The 22293-nt window shown below is 53.1% G+C and overlaps 3 pseudogenes; all 3 read right to left on the bottom strand.

Annotated features, from left to right (window-relative positions):
- Positions 1-18233: 18233 nt before the first annotated feature.
- LOC142685996 (U2 spliceosomal RNA) lies at positions 18234-18303 on the bottom strand (annotated as a pseudogene).
- A 1280-nt stretch (positions 18304-19583) lies between these two features.
- Positions 19584-19802, bottom strand: LOC142685978 (U2 spliceosomal RNA; annotated as a pseudogene).
- Positions 19803-21212: 1410 nt separating this feature from the next.
- On the bottom strand, positions 21213-21354 carry LOC142685992 (U2 spliceosomal RNA; annotated as a pseudogene).
- Between the last annotated feature and the right edge of the window lie 939 nt (positions 21355-22293).

Genomic DNA, 22293 nt, shown 5'->3' with positions numbered 1-22293 from the left:
CCGGGCTGTCCCAGGTGGAATAGTCTCTGAGCAGGCTGTGGATCAGCCTGCGGCAGTCCTGGACGGACACACTCTCTCTCCGCAAAATCAGACGGTTCCTGGCAAACCATATAGCGTCCTTAAAGCAGTTCATAAGGCGCCAGGCTTCCTGGATTGCTCCATCCGTGGTATTCCCAGGAAATAGTCCATAAAGTACCGAGCGGTACGACAGTCTGTTCCTGGGTACTGAGTCCTTGAGTTCATGTTCCAAGGCTTTCAACAGACCCTGTGCAAAGGGGCACTGCCAGAAAATGTGCAAAGATGTTTCCTCCGTGAAGGGGCACCTGGGGCAGTACCGGGTCTTGCACAGGTTGCGAGCATGCATGAATGACCTAAGAGGCAGTCCTCCCTGGATGGCCATCCATGAAATGTCCTTGTGCCCGTTGGTCAACCTGCCAGATGACACGTTAGTCCAAACAGTCTCCAACGTGTCGGCATGAAGCCCTGGAACAGACTCCAGTGAGTCCTTTGCTCTGATGTGCTTGTGGATCGTCTTAGGTTTCCACAAGTCGGGCTTAAGACCCTCCAGTTGATGCTCCCTCACGAACCGGACGACATCTCCGTAGAACCAGGGAGCGTGCCAGTTGTAAGGGAAGGAGCTGTCCCACTTGTCCCAGCCAAAACCTCGCCAGAGGGGAAGGAGGAAGTAGCGGGACATGGCCTTGCCCGCAGAGCCGTTTGCTGTCCTCAGAGTCCTACGAACACAGTCACATACAAAAGCGATCCGCAGCAGAGTGGGAATGTCGGGTATACCCTTCCCACCTTTGCGGGGCTCCTTGTACATAACAGTCCGCTTTACTCTGTCCATTTTCGAGCCCCAGATGAAGCGAAACACAGTCCTGGTAATGGCCCTCGAGACGGTGGCAAGAGGGGGCCATGCCTGTGCAGTGTATTGTAGCACAGGCAAGACTTCGTTACGCAGGACCATTGCTTTGCCCTCAATAGTGAGTTGTCTGAGGCTCCACAGTCCGATCCTTTGGTTGACTTTGGCCAAGCGTTCTTCCCACGACTTTAGGGCTGCACCTTCCTTACCGAACCAGACTCCCAGAATTTTGATGAAGTCCGGCTTGATAGTAAACGGGAAGGAGGCAGGAGAAGGCAGGTACCACTTTCCGAAGAGCATGGCTTCCGACTTCCCGCAGTTGACTTTTGCCCCTGAAGCGCGTCCGAACTCCTCACAGGTCTGGACGAGTGCAGTCACCGAACTCTGGTCAGCGCAGAAGACGGTCACGTCGTCCATGTACAGCGAGCATTTGACCTCGAAGTGTCCTGGACCTGGTGCGGTGATCCCTCTGATCTCTCCATTCTGCCGGATATCCTCTGCGAAGAGCTCTATAACACAAACAAAAAGGAGAGGTGAAAGAGGACAGCCTTGTCTAACCCCCGACGATACAGGAAAGGGGTCAGTCTTCCAGCCGTTCACCAGCACCGAGCTGTAAATGTCGCAATACATCAGGTTAACATACAAACAGAACAACCTGCCAAGCCGCAGCCTACGCAGAGCCTTACCCATGAATTCGTGAGAGACCCGGTCAAAAGCCTTCTCCTGATCCAGACTGACCAGGGCCGCGTGTGTACGGCGGCTTTGCATGTAATGCACCGTGTCCCTCACCAGGGCAAGACTGTCGGCCACCCTACGGCCAGGAATGCCGCAGGTTTGGTCCGATCCGATGATCTGTCCGATGACAACCTTCAGTCTGTTGGCCAATACTTTGGCGAGGATCTTGTAGTCCACGTTCAGGAGAGAGATGGGACGCCAGTTTTTCAGGTCACATCTCTCCCCCTTCCGCTTATACAAGATCGTGATCATGCCTTCTCTCAAGGACGGTGGCATTCTACCCTCCACCACCATCTCCTCATAGAGCTCCAGCAGGTCCGGACTGATCAAGTCCCCCAGCGCTACATAGAGCTCTGCTGGGAGACCATCACTGCCCGGGGTCCTGCCGGGTCTGAAGGATTTAGCGGCAGAGAGCAGTTCCTCCACCGTCAGGGGTACATCCATAGCCTCCGTACCTGCAGGATCAAGATGATTAGTGATACCTGACAGGAATTTATCGGCGGCTTCGGGGTCAGTGGTTTTCCGGGAGTAGAGGCTTCGGTAGTAGTCTGTGACGACTCCCATCACCTCCTTCTTCCCAGAATGCATGTTTCCGGTCTCATCTCGAAGTTCCTTCAGGGGCGTGTGGCCGGCATGGAGTTTCCTGAAAAAGAACGAGTTACATTTCTCACCCTTCTCCAGGTTCTCCACCTTGGAACGAAAGACAATTCGCTTGGATTCCTCCTCAAAGTGCCTTTTCAGGCCCTTTTTGGCTTCCTCCAGCTCCTTCCTGACGTCCCAGCCGCATTGAAGGAGGTCTTGCAGGGATCGCAGCTGACGCTGCATCTCTCTGAAGTCTCTCTTCCTCTCACACGCCTGTTGACGACTTTTTGCCTGAAAGAAACAACGAAATTCAACTTTAACATATTCCCACCAGTCACAGGTTTTGTCAAAGAAAACTTTATCATTCCTCCAAACAATATAGGCGTCTCTAAGTTCCGCCAGTACCTCCTCTCTTTCCAGCAGGGCACAATTCAGCTTCCAGGAGCCAGGGCCGGGAGGAAAACCGTGGCCGATGGCACCCTGGAAGAGAATGGCCCTGTGGTCAGAGAAGAAGCAGGGGACCATGGAGTGCCCATGCTGCTTGACTGCCCGGGAGGTGAACACAAAGTCAATCCGAGAACGAAGTGAGCCATCGGGTCGGCTCCATGAATAGTTCACAGAGCCAATCCCCATGGAGCCCACAACGTCCTGCAAGGATGCTTCGGTTACCATCTCGATAAGCAGTTTGGAACTGACATCCAGTTTGATTGAAGTGCCGGAACTTCGTCCATCCTCTTCGATGGGGCAGTTGAAGTCCCCGGCCATCACCACTGCCCTAGTGGTGGCGAGCTGGGTCCGCAGGGTCTGGAATAGTTCCAGGCGCTCAGCCTTCATAGGGGGAGCGTACACGTTGATGAGCCTAATCGGCTCTCCTGCCCAGGAACCGTCTACGACCAACAAGCGGCCGCAGGCGAGCTCCTGGACAGAGTCAACAGTAAATACGCTTCCCCTAATCAGGATGGCAACCCCTGCAGACTTACAGTCGCCCCCACCAGACCAGTAGGACGGGCCATGGGTCCACTGCCTGGCCAGATGATGGTATGACCTGGAAGAGGGGAGAGTACATTCCTGCAGCATAAATACATCACTCGACTGCTTGGAAAGAAAAGTTAGCACCATCTGACATCTAGTCCTATCTCTAACACTCCTCACATTGAGGCTAAAGATGTTAAGTTTAGCAGCCATGGGGGAGAATAAAGAAGGTTAGTGCAAACGATACACCTTAGTTACCAGTCCGGTCGGGCGGATCCTCCTCTCCTGGCGGGTCCGAAAGATCCAGCAGGCCCTCTGACAAAAATTGTTCCAGGATTGTAGCCACCTGGATGTCTGTTGTGAAGTCGATGACCTCAGGTTCAGACACGAGTTCCTCCACCATCTGCTCCATTTCCTCCTGCTGCGCAAGGGAATCTTCGCAGATTTCCACGACTTGTCGCTTTGAGGACTCAGCAGCTGGGCTGTCCCTCACCTTTCTCTTCCTCTGGATGGCACCTGAGGAGACAAGAGGGGGAAAATCCTCCAGGGAGAGGACTCCAGCAGCTGGAGGGGAAGATGTTAGTGCTGCTGGAGCTGGGGAGAAGGGAGGCTGGGTTGGGAGAGGTGCAGGTGACAGGACCACTGAGATGGGTGGGTAGGAGAAGGTGAGAGCCTCAGTGGGGGTGACAGGGGTTGGGGACGGGGGGGTGGGGAGGGCCGGGCGAGGGAGGGTGGGAAGGGTAGGGCGAGGGAGGGCCGGGAGACGGGGGGGAGGGACTGTCGTCTTCTTACCATCCTTCTTATTCCCGGTCTTCTGCGCCGCTGGAGCTCCGGCTGGGGCGGGGTTCCCTCTGGCCGGAGCTTTCGCCGCTACAGTTGCCCAGGATCGATCCCTCTTCGGGCAGTCCTTGTAGGAGTGGGCTGCTTGTCCGCAGAGGTTGCACATTGTCCGTTTTGGGCAGTCTTTGGTCTCGTGTCCTGTTACCCGGCAGTTCTTGCAGGCGTCCTCCTTGCAGTCCTTCACCGAATGACCCCTCTTGCTGCATCTCCTGCAGATCTGCGGCATGTCCGGGTAGTAGATGAGGCCGTAGGAGTTGCCCAGCGAGAATGACTGGGGCAGGTGTTGGAGGCCGTCTTCCGCGCTGGAATCCTTGTTCAGTCGGACGATTACCGACCACTTGCCAGTCCAGAAGCCGAGTCCGTTCAGGATGTGGGTGGGTTCCCTCACCACTGTGCAGAACCGCTTCAGGAGCGTGGTGATGTCTTTGCCGGGGGTGTGTGGGTTCCGCATTGAGACCGTCACCCGCCTTTCCTCTCTTTGGACAGGGCAGTTGCCCACAAAGCGAGAGAAAGGGGATTCAGGCCTCGCCGCTTTCACCATCTCCCAGTACCTTCTGCAGATGTTGATCGAAGCGAAGGTCACGAAGAACATCCCGGTCATGAAGGCCTGGATGCTGATGGTCTCCGGCTTAGCGAAGCCCTGGTCCAGGAGCATCTTCTGGCAGAACACTTCTTCCGTCATGTCCGGCACTCTCCCGTCCACCTCCTTCAGCTTCAGGGCCACCGTCTGCTTCATCCAGGGCTCCAGGGTTGGAGCAGCCTGGTTCGGCTTCCTGGTGGCCTGTTGGCTTGAGGAGGCTTCAGGAGGAGATGTCCTGGCCTGGGCCGGCTCACCTGGTCCATCAGCCTTCTTCTTCTGGGTGGCAGGGTTGCTGGTTGAGGCCATGGCTTCTTCCAGCTGTTCCTGTCGCTTGGGGAGGATCTTCGATAGCTCTTTCCCGAAGGGGGCGGAGCTATGCAAATCTTCTCCTTGCTGGCCGAGGTTCTTCCACGAAATTTCTTCCGCAGTGGTTCCTCGTCGAGCTTCTTCTGCGGCCGAGCTTCTTCAAAGATCCCCTTCAGCAGCGGCTCTTCTCCGAAGGTCTCTGTCGCAGTTCTCCTTCTTCTTCCCGGCAGCGATCTCCCGGAGCTTCTTCCCCGATGGCGGCTTCTCCCTTCTGGATCGTCGTCTTCGCTGGTTCTTCTCCGCAGTTCGTCGCCGGCTTCGTCTGGAACGCTCTTGGATCGCTAAGCTAGTGTTTATAGCCCCCAGTGGTTCTCCGAGCTATCTATCCTTACAAGGACTGATAAGAACAGATTTTTTTTTTTTTTTTTTTATTGAAAGCCCGAGTCGTGCTTTCTATCACCCAAGTGCATAAAAAGTGCAGAGGTGCCACACAAAAAGTGCACAAGGATGCGGTCTATCGCAGCCCTTCTCTTAAAAGAGAGAGGCCCCGCATAACCATTCCCTGACCCTCCAAACCATAGGCCTAGAGGATCAAGGATCGATGGTCCCCCCTCGCCGAAGCTTAGGGAGACCCAAACACACTCCTAGGCTTCTACCTGGGCTGCCACCCCAGTGTCCACCTAGGAGCCTGCATCCTAGTTGCACCTCCCCTCCGAAGAAGGGAGGCCGGGTTGCAGGGGAAAAAGGAACCAGAAGGCCACACATTTTCCCCCTAGACCTCAGGAGGGTCCCAAAAGGGCACCGCATCCCAAAATCCTTGTGACAAACGTGACAAACACACAGTGAAAAACAAAATTAAATAAGTGGATGTGCGCTGTGATACAGCCTGGACATCCGCCAGGTATAAAAAAATTCCTCATCTCCCAGCCAGAAGGCCGGGAGAATAAAGGTGTGTGCTCATATAGCGTGAAAGAGAGTGCGTGCAAGTGTGCCTTCACTCAGTGGGATCCCACCCCCAGTGAGTTAGGGCACCCCAGGGTCACCAGCCCTGGGGCACATAGCAACTCGGGCTTCCAAACTACCCGGCCTAATGACCTCGATCCGGCGGTCGCCTGGTCACCTACAAATGGTACCTTTAAACCAAATGCGTACACCAGAGCGATGACCGTTGTGGTTCCCTGCCCTCACCTCGGCGTTCTGTCATCCCCCTACGATGGCCCACGTACCACCGGCAGGGATGATTACTAACCTCAGCTTGAGCAGGTTTTTGATTGAAAAATGCTTTATTGACAATCAATCGTCATCATACAAACATTACTGCGACGCAGCGCAAGCCATGAAGCCGCAAATAATAAATAATAACAGTCGTCAAACATAACATGACAGTATAATACACAGTACAGGCTAGCCTATGCTATACATTACACCACATGCTACACTAACATTCTTGCATTCACTAAAGCCAAACAACAAAGCATTACAGACAAGTGATGGGGTAGGGGAGTGGGTAGGAGGGGATAGGGAAGGGGGAAATCACAGGCCCGAAGCTTTATTGAAAGACAACACACAAGAAGGGAGAGTGGGGGGAAGGGGAGTATCAGTCCTCTTCCTCATCGACGTCCGGGCTGTCCCAGGTGGAATAGTCTCTGAGCAGGCTGTGGATCAGCCTGCGGCAGTCCTGGACGGACACACTCTCTCTCCGCAAAATCAGACGGTTCCTGGCAAACCATATAGCGTCCTTAAAGCAGTTCATAAGGCGCCAGGCTTCCTGGATTGCTCCATCCGTGGTATTCCCAGGAAATAGTCCATAAAGTACCGAGCGGTACGACAGTCTGTTCCTGGGTACTGAGTCCTTGAGTTCATGTTCCAAGGCTTTCAACAGACCCTGTGCAAAGGGGCACTGCCAGAAAATGTGCAAAGATGTTTCCTCCGTGAAGGGGCACCTGGGGCAGTACCGGGTCTTGCACAGGTTGCGGGCATGCATGAATGACCTAAGAGGCAGTCCTCCCTGGATGGCCATCCATGAAATGTCCTTGTGCCCATTGGTCAACCTGCCAGATGACACGTTAGTCCAAACAGTCTCCAACGTGTCGGCATGAAGCCCTGGAACAAACTCCAGTGAGTCCTTTGCTCTGATGTGCTTGTGGATCGTCTTAGGTTTCCACAAGTCGGGCTTAAGACCCTCCAGTTGATGCTCCCTCACAAACCGGACAACATCCCCGTAGAACCAGGGAGCGTGCCAGTTGTAAGGGAAGGAGCTGTCCCACTTGTCCCAGCCAAAACCTCGCCAGAGGGGAAGGAGGAAGTAGCGGGACATGGCCTTGCCCGCAGAGCCGTTTGCTGTCCTCAGAGTCCTACGAACACAGTCACATGCAAAAGCGATCCGCAGCAGAGTGGGAATGTCGGGTATACCCTTCCCACCTTTGCGGGGCTCCTTGTACATAACAGTCCGCTTTACTCTGTCCATTTTCGAGCCCCAGATGAAGCGAAACACAGTCCTGGTAATGGCCCTCGAGACGGTGGCAAGAGGGGGCCATGCCTGTGCAGTGTATTGTAGCACAGGCAAGACTTCGTTACGCAGGACCATTGCTTTGCCCTCAATAGTGAGTTGTCTGAGGCTCCACAGTCCGATCCTTTGGTTGACTTTGGCCAAGCGTTCTTCCCACGACTTTAGGGCTGCACCTTCCTTACCGAACCAGACTCCCAGAATTTTGATGAAGTCCGGCTTGATAGTAAACGGGAAGGAGGCAGGAGAAGGCAGGTACCACTTTCCGAAGAGCATGGCTTCCGACTTCCCGCAGTTGACTTTTGCCCCTGAAGCGCGTCCGAACTCCTCACAGGTCTGGACGAGTGCAGTCACCGAACTCTGGTCAGCGCAGAAGACGGTCACGTCGTCCATGTACAGCGAGCATTTGACCTCGAAGTGTCCTGGACCTGGTGCGGTGATCCCTCTGATCTCTCCATTCTGCCGGATAGCCTCTGCGAAGAGCTCTATAACACAAACAAAAAGGAGAGGTGAAAGAGGACAGCCTTGTCTAACCCCCGACGATACAGGAAAGGGGTCAGTCTTCCAGCCGTTCACCAGCACCGAGCTGTAAATGTCGCAATACATCAGGTTAACATACAAACAGAACAACCTGCCAAGCCGCAGCCTACGCAGAGCCTTACCCATGAATTCGTGAGAGACCCGGTCAAAAGCCTTCTCCTGATCCAGACTGACCAGGGCCGCGTGTGTACGGCGGCTTTGCATGTAATGCACCGTGTCCCTCACCAGGGCAAGACTGTCGGCCACCCTACGGCCAGGAATGCCGCAGGTTTGGTCCGATCCGATGATCTGTCCGATGACAACCTTCAGTCTGTTGGCCAATACTTTGGCGAGGATCTTGTAGTCCACGTTCAGGAGAGAGATGGGACGCCAGTTTTTCAGGTCACATCTCTCCCCCTTCCGCTTATACAAGATCGTGATCATGCCTTCTCTCAAGGACGGTGGCATTCTACCCTCCACCACCATCTCCTCATAGAGCTCCAGCAGGTCCGGACAGATCAAGTCCCCCAGCGCTACATAGAGCTCTGCTGGGAGACCATCACTGCCCGGGGTCCTGCCGGGTCTGAAGGATTTAGCGGCAGAGAGCAGTTCCTCCACCGTCAGGGGTACATCCATAGCCTCCGTACCTGCAGGATCAAGATGATTAGTGATACCTGACAGGAATTTATCGGCGGCTTCGGGGTCAGTGGTTTTCCGGGAGTAGAGGCTTCGGTAGTAGTCTGTGACGACTCCCATCACCTCCTTCTTCCCAGAATGCATGTTTCCGGTCTCATCTCGAAGTTCCTTCAGGGGCGTGTGGCCGGCATGGAGTTTCCTGAAAAAGAACGAGTTACATTTCTCACCCTTCTCCAGGTTCTCCACCTTGGAACGAAAGACAATTCGCTTGGATTCCTCCTCAAAGTGCCTTTTCAGGCCCTTTTTGGCTTCCTCCAGCTCCTTCCTGACGTCCCAGCCGCATTGAAGGAGGTCTTGCAGGGATCGCAGCTGACGCTGCATCTCTCTGAAGTCTCTCTTCCTCTCACACGCCTGTTGACGACTTTTTGCCTGAAAGAAACAACGAAATTCAACTTTAACATATTCCCACCAGTCACAGGTTTTGTCAAAGAAAACTTTATCATTCCTCCAAACAATATAGGCGTCTCTAAGTTCCGCCAGTACCTCCTCTCTTTCCAGCAGGGCACAATTCAGCTTCCAGGAGCCAGGGCCGGGAGGAAAACCGTGGCCGATGGCACCCTGGAAGAGAATGGCCCTGTGGTCGGAGAAGAAGCAGGGGACCATGGAGTGCCCATGCTGCTTGACTGCCCGGGAGGTGAACACAAAGTCAATCCGAGAACGAAGTGAGCCATCGGGTCGGCTCCATGAATAGTTCACAGAGCCGATCCCCATGGAGCCCACAACGTCCTGCAAGGATGCTTCGGTTACCATCTCGATAAGCAGTTTGGAACTGACATCCAGTTTGATTGAAGTGCCGGAACTTCGTCCATCCTCTTCGATGGGGCAGTTGAAGTCCCCGGCCATCACCACTGCCCTAGTGGTGGCGAGCTGGGTCCGCAGGGTCTGGAATAGTTCCAGGCGCTCAGCCTTCATAGGGGGAGCGTACACGTTGATGAGCCTAATCGGCTCTCCTGCCCAGGAACCGTCTACGACCAACAAGCGGCCGCAGGCGAGCTCCTGGACAGAGTCAACAGTAAATACGCCTCCCCTAATCAGGATGGCAACCCCTGCAGACTTACAGTCGCCCCCACCAGACCAGTAGGACGGGCCATGGGTCCACTGCCTGGCCAGATGATGGTATGACCTGGAAGAGGGGAGAGTACATTCCTGCAGCATAAATACATCACTCGACTGCTTGGAAAGAAAAGTTAGCACCATCTGACATCTAGTCCTATCTCTAACACTCCTCACATTGAGGCTAAAGATGTTAAGTTTAGCAGCCATGGGGGAGAATAAAGAAGGTCAGTGCAAACGATACACCTTAGTTACCAGTCCGGTCGGGCGGATCCTCCTCTCCTGGCGGGTCCGAAAGATCCAGCAGGCCCTCTGACAAAAATTGTTCCAGGATTGTAGCCACCTGGATGTCTGTTGTGAAGTCGATGACCTCAGGTTCAGACACGAGTTCCTCCACCATCTGCTCCATTTCCTCCTGCTGCGCAAGGGAATCTTCGCAGATTTCTACGACTTGTCGCTTTGAGGACTCAGCAGCTGGGCTGTCCCTCACCTTTCTCTTCCTCTGGATGGCACCTGAGGAGACAAGAGGGGGAAAATCCTCCAGGGAGAGGACTCCAGCAGCTGGAGGGGAAGATGTTAATGCTGCTGGAGCTGGGGAGAAGGGAGGCTGGGTTGGGAGAGGTGCAGGTGACAGGACCACTGAGATGGGTGGGTAGGAGAAGGTGAGAGCCTCAGTGGGGGTGACAGGGGTTGGGGACGGGGGGGTGGGGAGGGCCGGGCGAGGGAGGGTGGGAAGGGTAGGGCGAGGGAGGGCCGGGAGACGGGGGGGAGGGACTGTCGTCTTCTTACCATCCTTCTTATTCCCGGTCTTCTGCGCCGCTGGAGCTCTGGCTGGGGCGGGGTTCCCTCTGGCCGGAGCTTTCGCCGCTACAGTTGCCCAGGATCGATCCCTCTTCGGGCAGTCCTTGTAGGAGTGGGCTGCTTGTCCGCAGAGGTTGCACATTGTCCGTTTCGGGCAGTCTTTGGTCTCGTGTCCTGTTACCCGGCAGTTCTTGCAGGCGTCCTCCTTGCAGTCCTTCACCGAATGACCCTTCTTGCTGCATCTCCTGCAGATCTGCGGCATGTCCGGGTAGTAGATGAGGCCGTAGGAGTTGCCCAGCGAGAATGACTGGGGCAGGTGCTGGAGGCCGTCTTCCGCGCTCGAATCCTTGTTCAGTCGGACGATTACCGACCACTTGCCAGTCCAGAAGCCGAGTCCGTTCAGGATGTGGGTGGGTTCCCTCACCACTGTGCAGAACCGCTTCAGGAGCGTGGTGATGTCTTTGCCGGGGGTGTGTGGGTTCCGCATTGAGACCGTCACCCGCCTTTCCTCTCTTTGGACAGGGCAGTTGCCCACAAAGCGAGAGAAAGGGGATTCAGGCCTCGCCGCTTTCACCATCTCCCAGTACCTTCTGCAGATGTTGATCGAAGCGAAGGTCACGAAGAACATCCCGGTCATGAAGGCCTGGATGCTGATGGTCTCCGGCTTAGCGAAGCCCTGGTCCAGGAGCATCTTCTGGCAGAACACTTCTTCCGTCATGTCCGGCACTCTCCCGTCCACCTCCTTCAGCTTCAGGGCCACAGTCTGCTTCATCCAGGGCTCCAGGGTTGGAGCAGCCTGGTTCGGCTTCCTGGTGGCCTGTTGGCTTGAGGAGGCTTCAGGAGGAGATGTCCTGGCCTGGGTCGGCTCACCTGGTCCATCAGCCTTCTTCTTCTGGGTGGCAGGGTTGCTGGTTGAGGCCATGGCTTCTTCCAGCTGTTCCTGTCGCTTGGGGAGGATCTTCGATAGCTCTTTCCCAAAGGGGGCGGAGCTATGCAAATCTTCTCCTTGCTGGCCGAGGTTCTTCCACGAAATTTCTTCCGCAGCGGTTCCTCGTCGAGCTTCTTCTGCGGCCGAGCTTCTTCAAAGATCCCCTTCAGCGGCGGCTCTTCTCCGAAGGTCTCTGTCGCAGTTCTCCTTCTTCTTCCCGGCAGCGATCTCCCGGAGCTTCTTCCCCGATGGCGGCTTCTCCCTTCTGGATCGTCGTCTTCGCTGGTTCTTCTCCGCAGTTCGTCGCCGGCTTCGTCTGGAACGCTCTTGGATCGCTAAGCTAGTGTTTATAGCCCCCAGTGGTTCTCCGAGCTATCTATCCTTACAAGGACTGATAAGAACAGATTTTTGATTGAAAAATGCTTTATTGACAATCAATCGTCATCATACAAACATTACTGCGACGCAGCGCAAGCCATGAAGCAGCAAATAATAAATAATAACAGTCGTCAAACATAACATGACAGTATAATACACAGTACAGGCTAGCCTATGCTATACATTACACCACATGCTACACTAACATTCTTGCATTCACTAAAGCCAAACAACAAAGCATTACAGACAAGTGATGGGGTAGGGGAGTGGGTAGGAGGGGATAGGGAAGGGGGAAATCACAGGCCCGAAGCTTTATTGAAAGACAACACACAAGAAGGGAGAGTGGGGGGAAGGGGAGTATCAGTCCTCTTCCTCATCGACGTCCGGGCTGTCCCAGGTGGAATAGTCTCTGAGCAGGCTGTGGATCAGCCTGCGGCAGTCCTGGACGGACACACTCTCTCTCCGCAAAATCAGACGGTTCCTGGCAAACCATATAGCGTCCTTAAAGCAGTTCATAAGGCGCCAGGCTTCCTGGATTGCTCCATCCGTGGTATTCCCAGGAAATAGTCCATAAAGTACCGAGCGGTACGACAGTCTGTTCCTGGGTACTGAGTCCTTGAGTTCATGTTCCAAGGCTTTCAACAGACCCTGTGCAAAGGGGCACTGCCAGAAAATGTGCAAAGATGTTTCCTCCGTGAAGGGGCACCTGGGGCAGTACCGGGTCTTGCACAGGTTGCGGGCATGCATGAATGACCTAAGAGGCAGTCCTCCCTGGATGGCCATCCATGAAATGTCCTTGTGCCCGTTGGTCAACCTGCCAGATGACACGTTAGTCCAAACAGTCTCCAACGTGTCGGCATGAAGCCCTGGAACAAACTCCAGTGAGTCCTTTGCTCTGATGTGCTTGTGGATCGTCTTAGGTTTCCACAAGTCGGGCTTAAGACCCTCCAGTTGATGCTCCCTCACAAACCGGACGACATCTCCGTAGAACCAGGGAGCGTGCCAGTTGTAAGGGAAGGAGCTGTCCCACTTGTCCCAGCCAAAACCTCGCCAGAGGGGAAGGAGGAAGTAGCGGGACATGGCCTTGCCCGCAGAGCCGTTTGCTGTCCTCAGAGTCCTACGAACACAGTCACATGCAAAAGCGATCCGCAGCAGAGTGGGAATGTCGGGTATACCCTTCCCACCTTTGCGGGGCTCCTTGTACATAACAGTCCGCTTTACTCTGTCCATTTTCGAGCCCCAGATGAAGCGAAACACAGTCCTGGTAATGGCCCTCGAGACCGTTGCAAGAGGAGGCCATGCCTGTGCAGTGTATTGTAGCACAGGCAAGACTTCGTTACGCAGGACCATTGCTTTGCCCTCAATAGTGAGTTGTCTGAGGCTCCACAGTCCGATCCTTTGGTTGACTTTGGCCAAGCGTTCTTCCCACGACTTTAGGGCTGCACCTTCCTTACCGAACCAGACTCCCAGAATTTTGATGAAGTCCGGCTTGATAGTAAACGGGAAGGAGGCAGGAGAAGGCAGGTACCACTTTCCGAAGAGCATGGCTTCCGACTTCCCGCAGTTGACTTTTGCCCCTGAAGCGCGTCCGAACTCCTCGCAGGTCTGGACGAGTGCAGTCACCGAACTCTGGTCAGCGCAGAAGACGGTCACGTCGTCCATGTACAGCGAGCATTTGACCTCGAAGTGTCCTGGACCTGGTGCGGTGATCCCTCTGATCTCTCCATTCTGCCGGATAGCCTCTGCGAAGAGCTCTATAACACAAACAAAAAGGAGAGGTGAAAGAGGACAGCCTTGTCTAACCCCCGACGATACAGGAAAGGGGTCAGTCTTCCAGCCGTTCACCAGCACCGAGCTGTAAATGTCGCAATACATCAGGTTAACATACAAACAGAACAACCTGCCAAGCCGCAGCCTACGCAGAGCCTTACCCATGAATTCGTGAGAGACCCGGTCAAAAGCCTTCTCCTGATCCAGACTGACCAGGGCCGCGTGTGTACGGCGGCTTTGCATGTAATGCACCGTGTCCCTCACCAGGGCAAGACTGTCGGCCACCCTACGGCCAGGAATGCCGCAGGTTTGGTCCGATCCGATGATCTGTCCGATGACAACCTTCAGTCTGTTGGTCAATACTTTGGCGAGGATCTTGTAGTCCACGTTCAGGAGAGAGATGGGACGCCAGTTTTTCAGGTCACATCTCTCCCCCTTCCGCTTATACAAGATCGTGATCATGCCTTCTCTCAAGGACGGTGGCATTCTACCCTCCACCACCATCTCCTCATAGAGCTCCAGCAGGTCCGGACAGATCAAGTCCCCCAGCGCTACATAGAGCTCTGCTGGGAGACCATCACTGCCCGGGGTCCTGCCGGGTCTGAAGGATTTAGCGGCAGAGAGCAGTTCCTCCACCGTCAGGGGTACATCCATAGCCTCCGTACCTGCAGGATCAAGATGATTAGTGATACCTGACAGGAATTTATCGGCGGCTTCGGGGTCAGTGGTTTTCCGGGAGTAGAGGCTTCGGTAGTAGTCTGTGACGACTCCCATCACCTCCTTCTTCCCAGAATGCATGTTTCCGGTCTCATCTCGGAGTTCCTTCAGGGGCGTGTGGCCGGCATGGAGTTTCCTGAAAAAGAACGAGTTACATTTCTCACCCTTCTCCAGGTTCTCCACCTTGGAACGAAAGACAATTCGCTTGGATTCCTCCTCAAAGTGCCTTTTCAGGCCCTTTTTGGCTTCCTCCAGCTCCTTCCTGACGTCCCAGCCGCATTGAAGGAGGTCTTGCAGGGATCGCAGCTGACGCTGCATCTCTCTGAAGTCTCTCTTCCTCTCACACGCCTGTTGACGACTTTTTGCCTGAAAGAAACAGCGAAATTCAACTTTAACATATTCCCACCAGTCACAGGTTTTGTCAAAGAAAACTTTATCATTCCTCCAAACAATATAGGCGTCTCTAAGTTCCGCCAGTACCTCCTCTCTTTCCAGCAGGGCACAATTCAGCTTCCAGGAGCCAGGGCCGGGAGGAAAACCGTGGCCGATGGCACCCTGGAAGAGAATGGCCCTGTGGTCAGAGAAGAAGCAGGGGACCATGGAGTGCCCATGCTGCTTGACTGCCCGGGAGGTGAACACAAAGTCAATCCGAGAACGAAGTGAGCCATCGGGTCGGCTCCATGAATAGTTCACAGAGCCGATCCCCATGGAGCCCACAACGTCCTGCAAGGATGCTTCGGTTACCATCTCGATAAGCAGTTTGGAACTGACATCCAGTTTGATTGAAGTGCCGGAACTTCGTCCATCCTCTTCGATGGGGCAGTTGAAGTCCCCGGCCATCACCACTGCCCTAGTGGTGGCGAGCTGGGTCCGCAGGGTCTGGAATAGTTCCAGGCGCTCAGCCTTCATAGGGGGGGCGTACACGTTGATGAGCCTAATCGGCTCTCCTGCCCAGGAACCGTCTACGACCAACAAGCGGCCGCAGACGAGCTCCTGGACAGAGTCAACAGTAAATACGCCTCCCCTAATCAGGATGGCAACCCCTGCAGACTTACAGTCGCCCCCACCAGACCAGTAGGACGGGCCATGGGTCCACTGCCTGGCCAGATGATGGTATGACCTGGAAGAGGGGAGAGTACATTCCTGCAGCATAAATACATCACTCGACTGCTTGGAAAGAAAAGTTAGCACCATCTGACATCTAGTCCTATCTCTAACACTCCTCACATTGAGGCTAAAGATGTTAAGTTTAGCAGCCATGGGGGAGAATAAAGAAGGTCAGTGCAAACGATACACCTTAGTTACCAGTCCGGTCGGGCGGATCCTCCTCGCCTGGCGGATCCGAAAGATCCAGCAGGCCCTCTGACAAAAATTGTTCCAGGATTGTAGCCACCTGGATGTCTGTTGTGAAGTCGATGACTTCAGGTTCAGACACAAGTTCCTCCACCATCTGCTCCATTTCCTCCTGCTGCGCAAGGGAATCTTCGCAGATTTCCACGACTTGTCGCTTTGAGGACTCAGCAGCTGGGCTGTCCCTCACCTTTCTCTTCCTCTGGATGGCACCTGAGGAGACAAGAGGGGGAAAATCCTCCAGGGAGAGGACTCCAGCAGCTGGAGGGGAAGATGTTAGTGCTGCTGGAGCTGGGGAGAAGGGAGGCTGGGTTGGGAGAGGTGCAGGTGACAGGACCACTGAGATGGGTGGGTAGGAGAAGGTGAGAGCCTCAGTGGGGGTGACAGGGGTTGGGGACGGGGGGGTGGGGAGGGCCGGGCGAGGGAGGGTGGGAAGGGTAGGGCGAGGGAGGGCCGGGAGACGGGGGGGAGGGACTGTCGTCTTCTTACCATCCTTCTTATTCCCGGTCTTCTGCGCCGCTGGAGCTCTGGTTGGGGCGGGGTTCCCTCTGGCCGGAGCTTTCGCCGCTACAGTTGCCCAGGATCGATCCCTCTTCGGGCAGTCCTTGTAGGAGTGGGCTGCTTGTCCGCAGAGGTTGCACATTGTCCGTTTCGGGCAGTCTTTGGTCTCGTGTCCTGTTACCCGGCAGTTCTTGCAGGCGTCCTCCTTGCAGTCCTTCACCGAATGACCCTTCTTGCTGCATCTCCTGCAGATCTGCGGCATGTCCGGGTAGTAGATGAGGCCGTAGGAGTTGCCCAGCGAGAATGACTGGGGCAGGTGCTGGAGGCCGTCTTCCGCGCTCGAATCCTTGTTCAGTCGGACGATTACCGACCACTTGCCAGTCCAGAAGCCGAGTCCGTTCAGGATGTGGGTGGGTTCCCTCACCACTGTGCAGAACCGCTTCAGGAGCGTGGTGATGTCTTTGCCGGGGGTGTGTGGGTTCCGCATTGAGACCGTCACCCGCCTTTCCTCTCTTTGGACAGGGCAGTTGCCCACAAAGCGAGAGAAAGGGGATTCAGGCCTCGCCGCTTTCACCATCTCCCAGTACCTTCTGCAGATGTTGATCGAAGCGAAGGTCACGAAGAACATCCCGGTCATGAAGGCCTGGATGCTGATGGTCTCCGGCTTAGCGAAGCCCTGGTCCAGGAGCATCTTCTGGCAGAACACTTCTTCCGTCATGTCCGGCACTCTCCCGTCCACCTCCTTCAGCTTCAGGGCCACCGTCTGCTTCATCCAGGGCTCCAGGGTTGGAGCAGCCTGGTTCGGCTTCCTGGTGGCCTGTTGGCTTGAGGAGGCTTCAGGAGGAGATGTCCTGGCCTGGGTCGGCTCACCTGGTCCATCAGCCTTCTTCTTCTGGGTGGCAGGGTTGCTGGTTGAGGCCATGGCTTCTTCCAGCTGTTCCTGTCGCTTGGGGAGGATCTTCGATAGCTCTTTCCCGAAGGGGGCGGAGCTATGCAAATCTTCTCCTTGCTGGCCGAGGTTCTTCCACGAAATTTCTTCCGCAGCGGTTCCTCGTCGAGCTTCTTCTTCTGCGGCCGAGCTTCTTCGAAGATCCCCTTCAGCAGCGGCTCTTCTCCGAAGTTCTCCTTCTTCTTCCCGGCAGCGATCTCCCGGAGCTTCTTCCCCGATGGCGGCTTCTCCCTTCTGGATCGTCGTCTTCGGTGGTTCTTCTCCGCAGTTCGTCGCCGGCTTCGTCTGGAACGCTCTTGGATCGCTGAGCTAGTGTTTATAGCCCCCAGTGGTTCTCCGAGCTATCTATCCTTACAAGGACTGATAAGAACAGATTTTTTGTTTTTATTGAAAGCCCGAGCCGTGCTTTCTATCACCCAAGTGCATAAAAAGTGCAGAGGTGCCACACAAAAAGTGCACAAGGATGCGGTCTATCGCAGCCCTTCTCTTAAAAGAGAGAGGCCCCGCATAACCATTCCCTGACCCTCCAAACCATAGGCCTAGAGGATCAAGGATCGATGGTCCCCCCTCGCCGAAGCTTAGGGAGACCCAAACACACTCCTAGGCTTCTACCTGGGCTGCCACCCCAGTGTCCACCTAGGAGCCTGCATCCTAGTTGCACCTCCCCTCCGAAGAAGGGAGGCCGGGTTGCAGGGGAAAAAGGAACCAGAAGGCCACACATTTTCCCCCTAGACCTCAGGAGGGTCCCAAAAGGGCACCGCATCCCAAAATCCTTGTGACAAACGTGACAAACACACAGTGAAAAACAAAATTAAATAAGTGGATGTGCGCTGTGATACAGCCTGGACATCCGCCAGGTATATAAAAATTCCTCATCTCCCAGCCAGAAGGCCGGGAGAATAAAGGTGTGTGCTTAAAAGTGTGAAAGAAGAGTGCGTGCAAGTGTGCCTTCACTCAGTGGGATCCCACCCCCAGTGAGTTAGGGCACCCCAGGGTCACCAGCCCTGGGGCACATAGCAACTCGGGCTTTCAAACTACCCGACCTCCTGACCTCGATCCGGCGGTCGCCTGGTCACCTACAAATGGTACCTTTAAACCAAATGCGTACACCAGAGCGATGACCGTTGTGGTTCCCTGCCCTCACCTCGGCGTTCTGTCATCCCCCTACGATGGCCCACGTACCACCGGCAGGGATGATTACTAACCTCAGCTTGAGCAGGTACTACACTTGATCTTAGCCAAAAGGCCGAGAAGCGATAACCCGAATGGGCCTGGCGTTGACCGAGCCTGCCTAATACTGCTGTTCACCCCTTGCAGCGATTCAGCCTACTTCTAGGCAATTCCATGGGGCCCTGCAGGCTCACACACATTTACAGCTACTAAGCGGGAGGTGAATAAAGGCCGGAGAGGAAGCTACACAGGATTTGCTTCTTTTGCTTGCACCACAATGCAGTGCTGAAAGAGGAGGAATCTACATAAAAACGCCTTCTTGGCAACGCCCAAATGCCCTCCTGCCGTGCAAATACTGGCAGCAGCAGCAGCAGTAAGTGCATGCCCACAGCCACCCCTTGTTCCTTCACAACTTGTATTAGCTTTAATCCAGTCCAGTGCTGCCTGCTGAGCAGCACTGACCAACACTGCCTGGGCCCAGGCTTTTATCTATCTCTGAGGCCCCATTATGATGTCAGAAAGCTGGCTCTGGAATCCTGAGGGCTCCACTATGACACGTGCAAAGTTCCGTCTGAACTTTATATAAGACGGTGAGGCTCAGTCAGTCACTCAGTATTGCCTGAGAGGGCAACACTGCAACAGCCGGCCGCCAGGCTGTCTTTTTTTTGCACATTTATTTGCCTCCAGGAGGCCACAAGAGGGAGACAAGGGACTGCAAAATGGAAAATAAGCATCCACCAACTTTACAGACAACTTCTCCTTGCTCCTACAACCTCCATCCTTGCACAGTTTGTTATTCTTCCAGGTAACAAAGTAACAAATCCAAATTGCTGCTCTCTTTGTAGGCAAGCAAGGGTTTGTTGCAACTGCAATTCTTACTTCTTCTTGAAATGTAGGGACGACAGTACATTCCATCACATCCATCTAGTGTACACAGGTAGGTCCATTGTGGCGGGTAGGCGGCTGGCTGCTTTAATGGCTGTTTGCTGTTCCCCTACTCCACTCCACTCCACTATTTGACTGTGGTGCTGCATCAATCAGTGGCTGGCTCAGGTGCAGCTCTTTAACTTACCTAGGAGGGAGGGCGGAGAGAAGACAAGGAAGGTGAATGAGCTGTTCCAATGTGAAATGCCGGAAACACAGAAACACAGAAGACACACACACACACACACACACACAACAAGAGGTGGCAATGTATTAATTAATTGCATTTAATAAATGAGCTCATTATCACACATGACTGTACAAATGCATTGTCCAACAGGTGTTGAAATAATGGGATTAAAAGGGGAGATCCCATCAGAAAGACAAAAACAATAGCAAACACAAATAGCACTTTTGGAATCTGATTTTAGTCAACACATAAGGGAAGGGTGCACCGGTCCTGGAAATACTGCAATACCAGGTCAATGCGTGGAGTGGACAGAGCAAGCTCTATTTCCATCTCCCTGTTCTAAAAATCCATTTAATATATGGTCCCCAGATAGGGGACGTATCAGATATTAAACTGATAAGAACAGATTTTTTTTTTTTTTTTTTTTTTTTTTTTTTTTTTTTTTTCACTCAGGTCTCAAGTCTAAAATCTTAAACCTCAAATCTTAAGACTTGGATCATCATAATGAAAAATGTATTGTTTTTTTTTTTTTTTTTTTGCAAAATGTTTATTATATTTTTTTTTTTTTTTTTTTTTTTTAATTTTCCTCTTTTAATATATTTATTGAACATACATATACATTACACAAATACATCCATACCTGTTGCCATTTAAATCATGGCACCAAGCCTTTTTTCATCGCAAAAATAACAAGCATTTCTAATTGTTCCTGCTTCAGGGTTTCACCATCCCATTCACTTTTAACCTCTTCCACCAACCAAGGTGGTATGCTAAATCTTTCCATAAAGCGGAAAAAATGTTTTGACAAATGCGATTCTATTCTTTCACGCAAATCCTCTATATCCGCCTTCTCCCGTAAAATCATAACCTCTCTCATTATCTTCTTTCTTTCTTCACTTTCTTCTTTAGATATTTTAGCTTTCTCAATTTTTCTTTTTTCAGCCATTTTTTCTTTCCCCATATCTATATCTTTAACACTTTCTCCTCCACTATTCTCCATTTTTTCCGTTACTGAAGCAACCTCTTCAACATTCGATTTACTTTTCTCCATACTCGTTCCACTCTCTTGTTGCACTCCTCTTCTATGTCTCTTTGGACATATCCTGAAGACATGCCCAGCCTCTCCACACATGTTACAAATCTTTTCCTCTTTGCAGTCTTGGTAGCTATGGCCTTCCTGCAAACATTTCGTACAGACAGTCTTTTGACATTCTGCTGTATTGTGCCCATATTTCTTACAGTTCCTGCAAAAAATGTCCATCCCAGAAAAGAACAAATCTCCAGTCGTGTTTCCAATTTTAAAGCGAGCTGGTGGGGTTACCATTTTTCCTGAAGTTCTGTCCAGTTTCATTGAACAAAAAAATCTCCATTTCCCGGTCCAAAAGCCAAATTCATTCAGAACTTTGCCTTTCTCCACAACTTTCTCGCAATACTTTCCTAGGAATATACTAATATCCTCCTCTTCAACATATGGCGAGTACATCTTGACGGTCACAAGTCGCTGCCACACAGGAAAGTGTGGTACCATCACCACACCTCCCAACTTAGGATCTTCACGTGACTTCAACATGATTCCCAAAAACTTCAAATACGTTTCTTCATTGATGAATGTGACGTCATAAACACCTCTCCGTGGGTAGTCCATTACAGCCAGTATGTCCTCCTTGCTCAGCCGAAACAGTCCCAGCAACAAATCTTCGCTCAGAAAACGCAGGTCTTTCTTGGTCCTTTCCAGTTCCGTCACCGTAAAACGAACAGCATTCCTGGTCTTCATATATTCCGGTATGGCCTCCATTCTGATGGTTTTCAGGATAAACCTTCAACACCGAGGTGTCAGGTGGGTGATCGCTCCTCGTTGCCCTGGACTAATCCTCCTCCCCAATAGCAGCAGAGGGGTGAAGTCTCTTTTAAAAGAGACGATCCCCCCAGGCCAAGGAAAAGGGTACCAGGGCACCTCCTGACCAAGAAACAAGGCAATACCCTAAAGTACTACACTTGATCTTAGCCAAAAGGCCGAGAAGCGATAACCCGAATGGGCCTGGCGTTGACCGAGCCTGCCTAATACTGCTGTTCACCCCTTGCAGCGATTCAGCCTACTTCTAGGCAATTCCATGGGGCCCTGCAGGCTCACACACATTTACAGCTACTAAGCGGGAGGTGAATAAAGGCCGGAGAGGAAGCTACACAGGATTTGCTTCTTTTGCTTGCACCACAATGCAGTGCTGAAAGAGGAGGAATCTACATAAAAACGCCTTCTTGGCAACGCCCAAATGCCCTCCTGCCGTGCAAATACTGGCAGCAGCAGCAGCAGCAGTAAGTGCATGCCCACAGCCACCCCTTGTTCCTTCACAACTTGTATTAGCTTTAATCCAGTCCAGTGCTGCCTGCTGAGCAGCACTGACCAACACTGCCTGGGCCCAGGCTTTTATCTATCTCTGAGGCCCCATTATGATGTCAGAAAGCTGGCTCTGGAATCCTGAGGGCTCCACTATGACACGTGCAAAGTTCCGTCTGAACTTTATATAAGACGGTGAGGCTCAGTCAGTCACTCAGTGTTGCCTGAGAGGGCAACACTGCAACAGCCGGCCGCCAGGCTGTCTTTTTTTTGCACATTTATTTGCCTCCAGGAGGCCACAAGAGGGAGACAAGGGACTGCAAAATGGAAAATAAGCATCCACCAACTTTACAGACAACTTCTCCTTGCTCCTACAACCTCCATCCTTGCACAGTTTGTTATTCTTCCAGGTAACAAAGTAACAAATCCAAATTGCTGCTCTCTTTGTAGGCAAGCAAGGGTTTGTTGCAACTGCAATTCTTACTTCTTCTTGAAATGTAGGGACGACAGTACATTCCATCACATCCATCTAGTGTACACAGGTAGGTCCATTGTGGCGGGTAGGCGGCTGGCTGCTTTAATGGCTGTTTGCTGTTCCCCTACTCCACTCCACTCCACTATTTGACTGT

This window comes from Rhinoderma darwinii (assembly GCF_050947455.1).
Source record: "Rhinoderma darwinii isolate aRhiDar2 chromosome 5 unlocalized genomic scaffold, aRhiDar2.hap1 SUPER_5_unloc_16, whole genome shotgun sequence".
Classification (NCBI taxonomy): Eukaryota; Metazoa; Chordata; class Amphibia; order Anura; family Rhinodermatidae; genus Rhinoderma; species Rhinoderma darwinii.
Note: the sequence above shows the minus strand (reverse complement) of the source record. Positions and strands in the feature narration are given on the sequence as shown.